This window comes from Tenebrio molitor, chromosome 6, assembly GCF_963966145.1.
Source record: "Tenebrio molitor chromosome 6, icTenMoli1.1, whole genome shotgun sequence".
NCBI lineage: Eukaryota > Metazoa > Arthropoda > Insecta > Coleoptera > Tenebrionidae > Tenebrio > Tenebrio molitor.
In genome coordinates, this window is record NC_091051.1 from 21,126,661 (window position 1) to 21,141,491 (window position 14,831).

General features: G+C 33.2%; 1 protein-coding gene across 5 annotated transcripts in view; it reads right to left on the reverse strand.

Annotated features, from left to right (window-relative positions):
• Positions 1-11,405, reverse strand: part of LOC138134162 (uncharacterized) — a 28,452-nt gene extending 17,047 nt beyond the window's left edge. For all 5 annotated transcript variants that reach the window (XR_011160662.1, XR_011160661.1, XR_011160660.1 and 2 more), the window contains exons 1-2: positions 11,316-11,405; positions 9,070-9,189 (exon numbers count right to left, since the gene is read on the reverse strand). The gene's annotated coding sequence lies outside the window, so the exon portion shown is untranslated. The remainder of the gene's footprint in view (positions 1-9,069; positions 9,190-11,315) is intronic.
• Between the last annotated feature and the right edge of the window lie 3,426 nt (positions 11,406-14,831).

Consider the following 14,831-nt stretch of genomic DNA (forward strand, 5'->3'; position numbering starts at 1 on the left):
ATCATTTGACAAATCTATTAAATAGCACTGGATATGGTTTGAATATTAGACTTAATAATACCACACTATCCAAATTAAATCACCTTCTTTATATGGATGACATAAAACTTTATGCATCAAAAAAGAATCACATTTTATCTTTACTAACAATAACTGAAAATTTCTCAAATGATATTGGGATGAGTTTTGGTATTGATCAGTGTAAAATGCAGTCAATATGTCGCGGTCATTACGAACATTTGGAATATATAACTCAAGAAGGAGAAATCATTAAAAATTTAAATAAAGGAGAATTTTATAAATATTTAGGTATTAATCAATCAAATCATATTCAACACTCAATTATAAAAGAAAATTAAGAAAAGCAATTTTATTTAAGAATTAAATCTATTTTAAAATCAAAATTAAACGGTAATAATTTAATTAAAGCAGTTAATACATATGCTGTTCCATTACTGACCTATTCTTTCGGTGTTATAAAATGGTCCAAAACTAATTTACAAAACATAAACATTAAAACTAGAGTTCTTTTTACCAAATTTAGTAAACACCATCCTAAATCTGCTATTGAAAGATTTAATTTACCACGCGAAAACGGAGGTAGGGGTTTTTCAAATCTAGAAATACTGTTAAAAAATCAAATTGCTTCACTAAAAAATTATTTCCTCAATAGAGCTCGTGATAACACTTTTTTTAATGCTTTGGTTTCAGCGGATAAAGGTTACACACCTTTAAATTTAAGCGATAAAATAATTTCAGATATTGTTGAGCCAAATATACCTGACACTATAGCAAATATAAAACAAAAGTCTTTACATGGGAGATATTTTAAAGAACTAGAACAACCAGAAATTAATATTCAAGCTTCTCATGCATGGCTTAAAAAATCAAATATTCATCCTGAGACTGAGGGTTTTATATTTGCAATACAAGATCGTGTTATAAATACAAGAAATTATAAAAAACACATATGTGGTTTACAATCGATAATTGATAAATGTAGGATTTGCGGAACTGAAGGGGAAACAATTGAACACATCATTTCTTCTTGCACCGTTTTGGCTCAAAGCGAATATAAAAAACGTCACGATATATTGTCGCTAAAATTATACACATGAATTTAGCTGTTAAATTCAATTTATTAAAGAATACACAACCACATTATAGTTATACACCAGAAAGTTGTTTGGAAAATGACAGTTACAAGTTATATTTTGATAGAACAATTTTAACTGACATTCATATTAAGCATAACAGACCAGACATTATAATTTTAAATAAACAACAAAAGCAAGCATATCTTTTAGATATAGCTGTTCCAAATTCACATAATATAACACAGACATATAACACAAAAATCAATAAATATTTAGAGCTCTCCGTTGCTATGAGAAATCTTTGGTGTTTAGAAAAAATTTCGATTTTATCACTTGTAATTTCAGCAACGGGAATAGTACCGCAATCTCTTTTTAAAAATTTAAAAATTCTGGATTTAGATAACAAATTGGTAGTTGAAATTCAAAAAGGTATATTATTATACTCATGTCACATCGTGAGTAAGTTCCTTAACATTGACACAGAACATAATACACAACAAAGTCAAAATGCGGAGGCGAGACGCCTGTAATTATGTTGATAAGCACTGCACTATTACTTGATAGTAATATCCGTAATAGTGTATGTACTCCGGCAAAATTGCCGTGCCGCCGGGTGGAGGTGGGATACGAATAAAGAAAATATAACCTATCTGGTTGGCAGCTCTGTATGTCAAAAATTTTGACATTTATTTTGATACACCTATCGTACTCTAATGTAAATAACTATTTGCGAACTTGGGTATGGAATGTCAAAATACAAGGGAATATTAATAAATAGTTGGTCTTGGTCATTTCTAATAAACGTAAGTGAATGCCTTCTTCATAAAAGTTCATCTGCAAAATTTGACGTTAAATGGTCCGGTTGTTTTCGAATTATGATTTTTCTAAAATGTCATATCGGATAGCAATCGCCCCCGACGAAGACCCATGAAGGAAAAACAAGAAGAAAGCAGAGAACAGGGAAAAACATACCAAACACATTATATTCTTATAATTTTTTTATTTTTAGTATTGTTAGTCATATTAAGATCGACAATTGTCATTTATAATACCACGAGTAGTCCAAATGATGTCGATTATTTTTCAAACCGGTCACGAATTATCAATTGTGCTTGGGAATGAATCCACGAGTGCGTCAGCACTAGTGAGATTCCCAAACACAATTGAATGAGTGAAACCAGTTTGAAAAATAGTCTACATAATTTGGACTACGAGTTGTATTCGGAGGACTACTCCATGAACCAACTTTGGCAATTTGGCAGCAAATGGGAAGAAGAAATTAACGCAGAAATCGAAGAAAATGTTTCTAACAACACAAAAAAGACACGTGAGTCCATTTGGAAGCAATTCTCAAGGCTGCATTCATTTGTTAAAAATTATCGCTGGGATCACTAGTGGTATTAGGTACCGATACAATTTCCACGAGTGGGAATATTCGGTCCAATTTTTTGAAACCATGGTAACAAATGTGTAAAATTGTGTTTTTATTGGTCCATTTTTAACAAATGACAGGTGAATGGAATAGTCAAATGAAATCTTTAATTCCCAAGGCTGAAAAGACCTTAAGCCCACCACCAAGTATCCCACCCCACATACAAACAAAATGTGTCAAATTTAGTGAAAAGTTGACAGTACATAAACTGACCAAATATTCGAATAAAAAGATGATTTGAAAGATCGGATTCGAGCTCGAATTTATTAAAAATTTTACAATTATTAAAGTGGTATTTTTTTATAAAAAAACTAGGAAATTGAAGGTAAAATAAGGATGTTATTTTTAAACTTTTAATTTCAGCACGTTAATAATATTGTATTAGACAACACTAACAGTTTTTTAATATTTCTGCAGAGCTTTCTTAGTGAAATTTCAAAATAATAAAAAATGACTTTTTCTCCCTACCGGTTAGAAATGTAGGCTGTGGATACCTCATTTGAGGTGAGAAAATTCAACTTTCTCGCTAAGGTAAGAAAGTGAATCATGAAATGTTTATGGTAAAACTGTACCAAAATACAAATGTCAAAAGTGTCAAAAGTGAAATAAGTTATTGATAAATGAAAGCCAATTCAATGAAGTAAGTTGGTAGGTCAATCATATAATCTGGAAAATAAACAGATAAGCTAGGTAGGTAGATTACTTTACCCTGTTTATATCAAATTTTCGAACAAACCTCAAATCTTCAAATGCGATGACAAGTTAATTAAACAAATAACACAGGCTACTATTCAATTCTCAAAATTTTCGTTTTAATCACGAATATAACCATTTTTTTTTACTTTTTTCAACAAAGTTGTGCCGGTAGGGAAAAAAATTGTATTCAAACCTTGTTAAGAAAGTGTCCTTGCAGACCTTAGGCACTTACAAACCTCGTCTACGACTCGGTTTATAATCTTTGCCTGCGGTCTGCAAGAAACCACTTTCTTACCTTGGTTTGAAATATACTATTAAATTTCCAATTTGTACTATGGTTTTTGATTTTTTTCTGACAAGTAACACATTGTCACGAACCTTGACGGTTAGGGTTTTAATGATGTAAAAAAAGTATGGGGATCCATTTAATAGTAGATTACATACCTAGGTGGGAAATGGTTCATTCCTGTCGAGAGCTAAGATAGTTTACCCAGGCTTAGCCGAGGTGGGCTAATGCTCGAGACAGGAATGAAACACATTCCCACCGAGGTTTATATTCTATTTTATTCGGAATCATTACATTTTTAGTAAATAAACAATTAGTTTGATGCAGTTTCATTTCTACCGTTTTTCGATTCCCACTAACTAGGTAAGCGTTGGAAACAAATGCCAATATATGTAAAAAGTTCGTCGTACTTCTTTTTAGTTCATTTTTAGTTAGTTTTAATTTGGCGCGCGCGGCATGTGATGACAAAGATGGTGGCGTGTCGTTGTTAGCCTGTAACAAGAGAGGGGTGTCCAGCCTTCGAGATTGTTCCAAACCAAACAAAGCCGATAATAGCTTTTTTAGTATTTGCGTTTATAATACGTCTATAAACGTCAGTCAGTAGGAGTCGTTTATGGCTTTATAAAAGTACACTGTACTTTAATGAAATTTTTATCAATATTTCAGTGTATTACCACCAGAGATCGGATTCAAATAGGCGTTAAGTAGGAAGCGGAGAATCGGTTCCTAATATAATTGCATGCAAAAACGCTAACCAAGTAGCCCCAAGTACTAATCGCTCACAATCGATGTGGTTTCATATTATAAATACAATCAGCGTACGGAATAATGCTAGTTAATCCGACTTGCGATGGTGTTTATTGCTGAACAGGTCGACTGTATGGTTTTTGCCGAGTTTTTGTTCCGTTTTTATTCAGCGTGAGTCGGAAGCAATGTCCGGTGGCGTCCCAAGTGTTTAGCGAATTTATTTGAATAAAATTCGATAAGGTTGTAAAGTAAAAAATAAATTATCAAATAATAATGGAAACAATATTCAAACCATAAGACGCCAGGTAATCTGTCGAGTCAAGTACTGCTTCAAAAAACAGACAAACCATTATTAAATCGTAAAATTACATTGAGCCCGACGCCCTGCAAGTACGTTCATGAAATCGTCCCCCACTACTTAAATCGCCTAAATTTGTCCGAACACTGATTACCACAGATTACTTATACCAGATCGGACACTCGAGAGAGATGTTAAGAAATTTGTAAAGGATAGAATATTAACCAATTTAAAAGTCCCGTAGGCATGCGCAACACTGCCGCTTGTCCCAAAATAATATACGAGTACATCGTGCATGTTCGGATCATGTGCTATGTGAAAATCCGTAGCGAGAAAAACCGTCGGTGTCTGACGACAATTTCGATCTATCCTTGCTTTATCGCAGTATTCGCACTTTTGTTTAGCATATCTGTAAGAAAATCTTCGACTAATGCAACACAATTCGTCGTCGTCATCAAGTCGACGTGGATGTCCACGTGGAAGATGATGCGAAAACACCTCACCCCTTCCGGCCCAAGTGGTGGAAAACACGGTGGTGTGATAGTTGTTATGGCCATAAATAATGGTCATCTCCCTGGCCTGGCAACATTTTTGTGTACGTGGCCACGGGGGTGAAATATTGAGAATGGGGGTATATAAGTTTAAAATGTTAAGGAGGGAGGACTCTTTCTCGCTATTGTCTAAGCATATTTTGATTAAAAAATATTTTTAAACCTGTCTTTTAACACTCCGACGCGACGTTTCAAATAAACCTGTGGAATTAGACTTTAGGTTTTTTTTTCATTTTTTTTATTTTAAATCTGCGACCATTGCAACACTGTATCGCTGACATATTGTTCAATATGGTAACAGCAGCAGTAACCCGTTTAAAGGGCCACGCTAGTGGAGGTCATTGATGGCGAATGCAATTCATCAAAGGTTCCGACAAGAGTGTCCGATCTGGTATAAGTAATCTGTGCCTATACTTATAAGTAATCTGTGGTATTACACCAAAAAACTTCCAATATTAATGTTCAAACTCTACTTTTTAACATCTGTTGCAGATGTAGTTGCATCCGTTACCTTGAATTACCAATTAATACGAAATTCCCTAGAATTTGAAATTTTTTTTTTTTATTGAAAAATTAAAACATGGGTGCCAATTCTAAAAAATAACATAAAAAACTGGTTTTATAAGGGTATTGGCGCACTCGTCCCATAGAAAACTCCCCTATGGGTCGTTTTCTACACCTGGGACTCGTGCGCCAAATCAACCCTTATAAAACTCGTTACTATAATGCCGTTTCTCTTGCTACAGGTAAGACTGTTTTATATTGTAAATAAATTTGGTGATGGGTAGATTAAGCAAAATTGTTAGGTGTCAATAAAAATGCTCTTGTTACAGAGAAACACAATATCGTTATTATTTATTTGCACTCCACGAGGATCCAGAAAACATTATATATATATATATATACAGTGAGCGGCAAAAGTATGGAATAAATCTTTGGACAGGTCAATTTTAGTTTATAAAAATACATATTCTAATACAAAATAAAATTCCAAGCAGTCATTTGTTTTCGAGTTATGACGTCATCGACAGTTTTTTTAAATGGAAACCCCCTATTTTTTTTCTTGATTCTGATAACCATTTTAATTGTCTAAACGCCAGTATAAAAATGTTGTTATCTTACATAAGGAAAATTTTGAAAAAAAAAATGTAATTAAGTTGGAAAAAATAAATTTTATAACAAACAAAAACAAGTCAAAAACTGTGTTACTAAGTACTTAAAATTATGGAATTAAATGTTCGAATTGCCATCCCCCAGTTTGTTGACAATAAGCAAGTTTATGAAGAAATTCCCCGTTTCAGTTTTATCTATCGTATCCAATCAAAATGAAAATTTCTATACGTTGTGTTTCTGTTAAATGAGTCATTTTCTAAAACGTTTTGTAAAACAAACATACGAATGAAATTGACATATCATTTGACTGTTTCATTTACCTACTTGATTTTTTGACTTGTTTTTGTTCATTATAAAATTTATTTTTTCCAACTTTATTATTTTTTTTTCTCAAAAATTTCCTTATGTAAGATAACAAAATTTTTATACTGTCATTTAGACAATTAAAGGTATTGTATTTTTATATGTATTTTTATAAACTAAAATCGACCTGTCCAAAGATTTTTTTGAAAAAAATTTTGTTTAATTTTTAATGAATTTATTCCATACTTTTGCCGCTCACTGTGTATCATTAAAATGAGATTCCTGGTCCCTATGGACAACTCCTGTACCCAACTGGAAAAAACTTTTAAGAGGGCGAGAAGTGGCCTATTACTGACCAAGAGGGAAGTAAAAATAAAAAGGAATGATTAACTTTCCGCCCTCGTATAAGGTTAAGATTTCGCATATTATAATACGATTCCGAATAAAAAATATTTGATGACATCGTATTTTTCTATTTTCAAATAAAGCTTTTTAAATTTCCTAACTTTGTTATTTCAGCGCTTTTTCAAATTCTCATCATTTTATAAGTGTGTATTTGTCAAATTATTATTTTCTGCGTTAGCTATTTTATTTAGACTAGAGGTCGCCCAGCGGTCGAAATTCGACCGTTTTCATTAAATTTTTAAGTTTGAACCTTACTAAGATTTTTTTTATCAATCATAATAATCACATATAATTTTTTTTTAATTTTGTTCTATTACGTCAGCTGCGACCGTTTACAAATACGTCATTATGCACTAATTTTCGAGTAATTTGAAAAATACGAACGATAGGGAAAATGAGGTATAGTTTGGCTATGCCATATTTAAAAACAATAACGCGTTTTTTGACATTTCCTTAGGTTTTTTATTGCTATACTGGCCAGGTTTCGCCAAGGCTGCACAGTTAATCTTTTTCTTATCTTATCTTTTTCAAATTATATAAAATTGAAATAAAAAATTAATACAAAAAATGAAAAATGAAATAAAGAACACGTGTTTCGTATTTTTATACCTATATTTTTTATTGAAACAAAAAACTCCGGCGGTTAAAAAAATTAAATGTTTTCCGTTGAACTTAAAATAAAATTTCATCGTTTGCTAAATGCCTTTGGCCGTTACATTCGGAAATATAAAATCTCAAACCATTGAATGATCGAACTCTACTTGCTGCGACGTACAATTGAAAACTGGCTGCCTCAATAAAATTGCAATTTTTACGAATGTTTGTTTTTAAGACTTATTTATTATCATCGCAAATGCAGCTATGATTAGAAATTGACTTCTTTGAATTAAAATTCTCTTATTGCGTTCGGTTCCAGTCAAAAACTTCGCAATCAATAGCATTGCGATGCATAAACTTGATGCCTATTCTTGTTCCATAGACTAATGCTTCCTTTGTATTTAAGTTTCTGATCAGTAAAACGTGCAATTAACTTTCAATACTAACTTATGTGGTGGCACACCACTAATAGTCAAAGAATTTTGTATTTCACTCCGAAGAGTTTTTTTTTATGAATAATCTAAATAAACTCCCTCTTGGAGTGGATTTCACTGCGGGGGGATTAAATCAATTACAAATCATCCACTCCGCATTCGCTCCAAATTCACTCCGCATTTACTTCACTAATTTGTTACAGTGTATGAACGTAAACAATGAATGTTTTGATATTTGTAACACACAGGTTTCCCCGAAAAAGAACTCCTTTATTTATCGAAGGATTTTAATGATTTATGCACCATATTAAATGGCTCTAAATAGCTTATAAAAAGCCCTAATAAATTCACATATAGGTCCAAGGGCTTTAGGGCTAAACTGTCAAAATATTTTTTTCAAATGCTAACACATAATTTTTTTAACACTTCTCATAGAAATTTTTATTCTAAAAAGAACATTGTATCACAAGTGTACACTTACCTACCCAAAATACAAAAAAAAGTTTTAAAATGCTACTGTCGTCGATGCTTAAACTGCGCTCTGTACGTGCAATCCCAAATGTTATTAGTTATTACATATTTGTCATTTGTTTTTCCAACTAACTTAATTTGGTTAATTTATTACATTGTAACGCAATGAATTTTGATAGCTTCTCGTGCTCGTCATTTGTTTCAAAATGTAGTGCTATTTTTTTAGGTTTTTTCTTATATGAGGTTACACATGTCATACATTGTTGTTTTTAGAATAAAAATCTCTATCTGAATTACTAAAAAAAGTATATGTCCGTATTTAAAAAAATATATTTTGACAGTTTAACCTTGAAGCACTTTGGGTTTTACGTAAATTTAGTATGCCATTTTGTAGCTTATTCACAACCATTTAATTTGGTGTATAGATAATTAAAATCGTCCGATAAATAAGGGAGCTATGGATTTGTCTCTTTTTTTGGGGACGCCCTGTATATTATACATAAATTTTATCTTTCTGCACTCCTTCTCCACATAAACTTTAACTATGCCAAATCTCACACTCCTCCGTCCGCGTAATTTGCTTAAAAAGGGGTACAAAGGTTTTCCTTCACGTATTAATCTATAGATTATTCCTCTTACCTTTTCAGAAGAAGTTTTCGTAGCGGTATCAGGACAACTTTGTTTTCCAAGATTATCAGCCATTTCAGAAGATGTCCGGAACTACCACTGAAGTTTGTGAAAAGGTATTCTTTCTGCATCCTAGGAATATATAACATTTCTTTTAAGTTGAATATGAAGTACTGTCGCGAGCAAAAAATTCTGGTCGTCAATGTCATTCCAAAATTTGGTTAGATTGTCACAAATTAAAAAATTTCCCTGTCTGATTATGCCCAGGTCAACAAAGTGTCAAAAAAAAATGAGAAAAAAATGACAACTAATGTCATACAACATGATGATAGGTTATGATCAGTCTTCGGACAAATTTAGGCGATTTAAGTAGTGAGGGACGATTTCATGAACGTACTTGCAGGCCGTCGGGCTCAATGTAATTTCACGATTTAATAATGGTTTGTCTGTTTTTTGAAGCAGTACTTGACTCGACAGATTACCTGGCGTCTTATGGTTTGAATATTGTTTCCATTATTATTTGATAATTTATTTTTTACTTTACAACCTTATCGAATTTAATTCAAATAAATTCGCTAAACACTTGGGACGCCACCGGACATTGCTTCCGACTCACGCTGAATAAAAACGGAACAAAAACTCGGCAAAAACCATACAGTCGACCTGTTCAGCAATAAACACCATCGCAAGTCGGATTAACTAGCATTATTCCGTACGCTGATTGTATTTATAATATGAAACCACATCGATTGTGAGCGATTAGTACTTGGGGCTACTTGGTTAGCGTTTTTGCATGCAATTATATTAGGAACCGATACTCCGCTTCCTACTTAACGCCTATTTGAATCCGATCTCTGGTTATGATATTTACGACCGTTTTACAATGGAGCATTTTCCATTGCGTCAAAGCATGATTTTGACGACCAGTTTTTTTTGCTCGCGACAGTATCTAATTTTTTATTATTATTAGATGCATTTTAACAACTAAGACTTCATAATAACACTTTTCTGTAATTATCAAATGTAAAAGTTTACAAATGAATTTGAAAAATGACATTGGTAAAATCTACTGTAAAATATATTTTATGATGTACAGAGGTTCTAATTCTGATGTTAAGGCGAATCGGGATGAGGTTTTAGTGAGATTCTCGGTCAACAGATGGCGCGGGATTTACTTAGCTGTTTTTAGCTAAACCAAGCGAAATAGTATATTATGTTATGAGGAGCAAAAATGAAGTTTTATGTGCTGCGGCTGGTAGATTGGCTGCCGAACACAGTGAGTGTAAGACAACAAAATTTTTATACTGTCATTTAGACAATTAAAAGGGCTATCAGAATCAAGAAAAAAAATAGGGGATTTCCATTTTAAAAATCTATCGATGACGTCATAACTCGAAAACAAATGACTGCTTGGAATTTTCTTTGGTACTAAAACATGTATTTTTATAAACTAAAATTGACCTGTCCAAAGATTTTTTTTGAAAAAAATTTTGTTTAATTTTTAAGAAATTTATTCCATACTTTTGCCGATCACTGTATATTAATTCAATTGATTCTTCTTTAAAGTCTTCTTTAGAAAGAATACTTAATTTACGTTTAACTGATTTTCGTGTTCGTTTCTTGAGATATATAACCGGGAAAGTGGTATATAACTAAATATATAAACTTTCCCGGTTATATACCTAACTTGACATCTGTCAAAGATAACCTCAAAATTTACAATAAATCAATGTTTTTTAAGACTTTGCCCAAACGAACACGAAATGTGTTATTCAATATTCGTGCGCTGTCAGTTTTCAGGTATTCGGCTTGTTTTGCAGCACTTGGCTAACGCCTCGTGCTTCAAATTTCGGCCTCATTCCTGAAAAGTGATCTGACAGCGCTACTCATGTGAAAATAACAATTACAATGGTGTCAGTCCACTTTACCGATTAGATTTGGTGGACTGGAACTTCGCCGCATTTCCAATATTTGCCTCCCTACTTTCCTATCTTCAATTCATGATGTTAAAAAACTTGTTTCTCTATTATTAAATTCAAAGGATAATGAGCTTATTATTCACCATTATGATGAAGCTTTAGTAGTCTGGGATGTTAAAAATGAGAACGAAAGACCAACAATTCCACAATTTCAGAAGAATTGGGATAATATCAATAATATCAAACGAATAATTATCAATGACTTAATCTTTAATTCACCTAAAGACATCATTCAAACTAGTCTGTTGCTATAGTTAGTAATGTTTACTTATCACTTACCATTTATTTATTTTTATTTTAACACTAATTACTAAAACAAAATACTTCTGAATAGAACTTGCCGTTCATTTTATATCATTATTTATATTTAAAAAATAGTCTTATCGGATAAGATAAAAATTATGGTTTTGATCACATATTACATACAGGATGTCCCAGAACTGGCTCCCAAGAGAAAACAGGCATGTGCCGACATCAAAAGAGACTCTAAATTGACTAAAATAAATTTTCTGCTAGCTCAAATTACCGAGTTATAAAGTTTTTAATTTCACCAATCCCGGAAGGTCGTCCTCAGGTATACTAAAAAATCCGATCGGTTACTAAACAACAACAAAAAATATCTGATATCGCAAAAATCAATAAAATGTTTAGGCAACTGGAATTTTGACGTTTTCCGATATAAAAATTCGTTGACATTTAATTGTCATCAACATCAAGACTTGACAATTGTAAAAGATAATAACTTCGACATAAAACAATAACAATGGCGATTTTAAAAAGTACCATTTATTTAAATAGGTAATAATGTTAAAGCAGATGTTCGAAATGACCACCATTCATTTGTATGCACAATAATTGTGCTCTATACGTAACAAACTTCTTGTAGTAGCGTTAGTTATCATTTCTTCAGTAACTGAAACAAAAGCCTCCTGAATTCGAACTCTCAGATTAGCCTCTGAATTTATGGGCCGCCGATAAATGAGAGATTTCAAATGACCCCAGAGAAAAAATCCAGAGAAAAAATCTAGTGGATTCAGATCTGGAGACGTGGCAGGCCAATGATGCGGTCCCCCTCGACCGATCCAGTGCTGTGGATATTGGTTATCCAAAATTTCCCGAAAGTTTCTGCTAAAATGTGGTGGAGCACCATCATGTTGGAACCAGTCATTTATGCGATAAGCAAGAGGTACAATTTCAAGTAGATCAGGTAGCTCCGTGCCAATGAACTGAGCATATCTTGCCCCCGTTAATCTTGCGGTCCAATCTAGAGCGGGAGATTCGGAATTTTAACAAATGGAAGGATCCACCACACTTATACTTGCCAAACGATCGCCCAATAGCCCAGTCCACATATTAACAGAAAACCTATGTTGAAATCCTCTGGGAAATAATTCTCTCTGCCCAGATATGAAGGTTGTGATAATTGATTGGAACAACCGTCCCTGCAGAATAGCGACTCATCAGAAAACAGTATCCGTGACAAGAAGTGTGGATCAGCATCGTTTTGGTTTATTAACCATAGACAAAATTCTCGCCTAATTGGATAATCCTCTGGCAGAAGATGTTGTAGTCGTGGTACGGATGCCTCCTATTATCAGCTAGAACTCTCTGCACCGAACTCTTGGATAAACGAGAAACTGTTCGAATACTCCGGGTGCCGTCTTCCTCAAAGACATTCAATACGGCTTCCTCGTGTTCGATACTTCGACAGTCACATTTCTTGGAGCACCCCCAACTTCTCTTCGAACTGGCTGCATCTGACCCGTTTCTCGACTACGAGCGATTAATTTCAGGATTGTTTTCTGATCCGGATGATTTTGTCTTTGCGGAAATTGTTCACGGTACAACCTTACTGCTTCACGTGCATTATTCCCACATCGTGCAAAAGTAAGAATCATATCTACGTACTCAGAGGAAGAATACATGTTAAATGATACACTTGAATTAAATATTGCAGCGAAATTTTATAACAAATGTCAAACTCATGTAAACAATCATTCTCATAAATGTAGTGGACCAAATCTAATGGACAGAATTATAGAGGTTTACGAATAAAAAGGAAACCTAGGCAACGCAAAATTGCAATTATTCCACCTTAATGGTGCTCAACTCTGATTGGTCAACTTCAGAATGTCTCGGTTATCATTTGAGATAGGACTTTTTTTCTTCAAAATACACGTTAATATATTCGCCCTAAGGCTCCCTTTTTTCTCTGGGGAGCCAGTTCTGGGACACCTGTATATCCCAAGTGCAAAATTTTTTATCGGAAAATTTTTTGATAATGAACGAAAACATCCATAAATGAGATTAGAAGACCAATTATTAGCAAATAAGAGCACTTGACGAAATCGAGGGCTTTTATTTGATAATAATCACTTCCCAACAAAATAGTATTTTTTAATTTTTTCCTTTTTATCGTTTTTGTTTCATCTTAGGCCGCTGATATCGAAAATGAGATTAATTTTTGCGCAACTGCTCTAGTTTTTTAGATATTTTTGAAAAGCTCTGCTGACGCGGTAGGCGGAATATTTTTATGTTTTGTGTGGCTTATAATTAATTTTGCTTAATATTTTCGATATGGCTACGACACGCAGATATTGTTTAAACAATCCAGATGGTTCTTGTTATGTGTATTTGTGACGAATATATATTTACAAAATATAGAAAATCTATCTCGGACTTCGTTAAAACTGCTTTGGAAAAAAATTATGCAATCAAGACGAGCCATAGGTACTCCATAATGTGTTCTGTGTCTGCGGCAATGGTCAAGTTGAAAAAGACGTGCTCTCAAATTCAGAACACCCATGATTTGGAGAGAACCCCAAAATCACCATGACAGGTGCTACTTTTGCGTTATTAACATTAACGACATTAATTCTGGAAATCGAAATAAATGGTCACATCTTAACTTGGTTTCGGTCCAACGACCTATTCCACATTCAGGTGAAACATCAACGTGTTTTGAACCAGACCTTATGGAAATTGAATACGAGAATATAACCGACAAAAACCAGGGTAGGGATTTGGATTTCTCATCTAGTCAATTATCAGAACTTTTTAATCAAAATGAATTGAACCCAATAAAAAACTCAAACTTTGTCAATTCGATGAATGAATTGGAATCTAACGCCTGAAGATCATTTGTTTTGGTGCTGGGAAACCATAGGTCGGATGACTATTCTCGGTTAATTGAGGGCATGCTATCCAGTTTAAAAGGTCTAGGGTGCAACATTACTATCAAGCTACATTATTTGCACTCTCATTTGGATCATTTCCCAAAAAATCTGGTCGATTTCAGCGAAGGGTAAGGTGAAAATTTTCACCAAGATATACGCACAGTGGAAGAGCGTTATCAAGGAAGGTTGGACATCCACATGATGGCAAATTACTGCTAGAGTCTGCAAAGAGATCTACCTCAAGCAAACATTCAAGAAAATTTACTAAAGGGATGTTTCTATTATTTTCTGAATGATTTTTTAAAGAAAATATGTATTTTGTTGCTGACAATTTGTCATTTAGTTTTTAAAAAAAGTACAGCTGTTAGAAAAAAACTAATATTATTTTCGTAATCAGCCTCTTGGATGTACCCAGGAACGCTCATTAGATTTCAGGAAAAAAACTCAGTGTTGACCAGTTTAATAATTGGTCTTCTGACCGAATAATTTATGTATGTTTGAGTTCATTAGCAAAAAATTTGCCGATATTAAAATTTTGCACGAGGTGTATACGGCTGATTATTTGCTGAATAAAATGAAAACAAACGCATTATTTCCAATCCTTTTTATTCAAAATAAT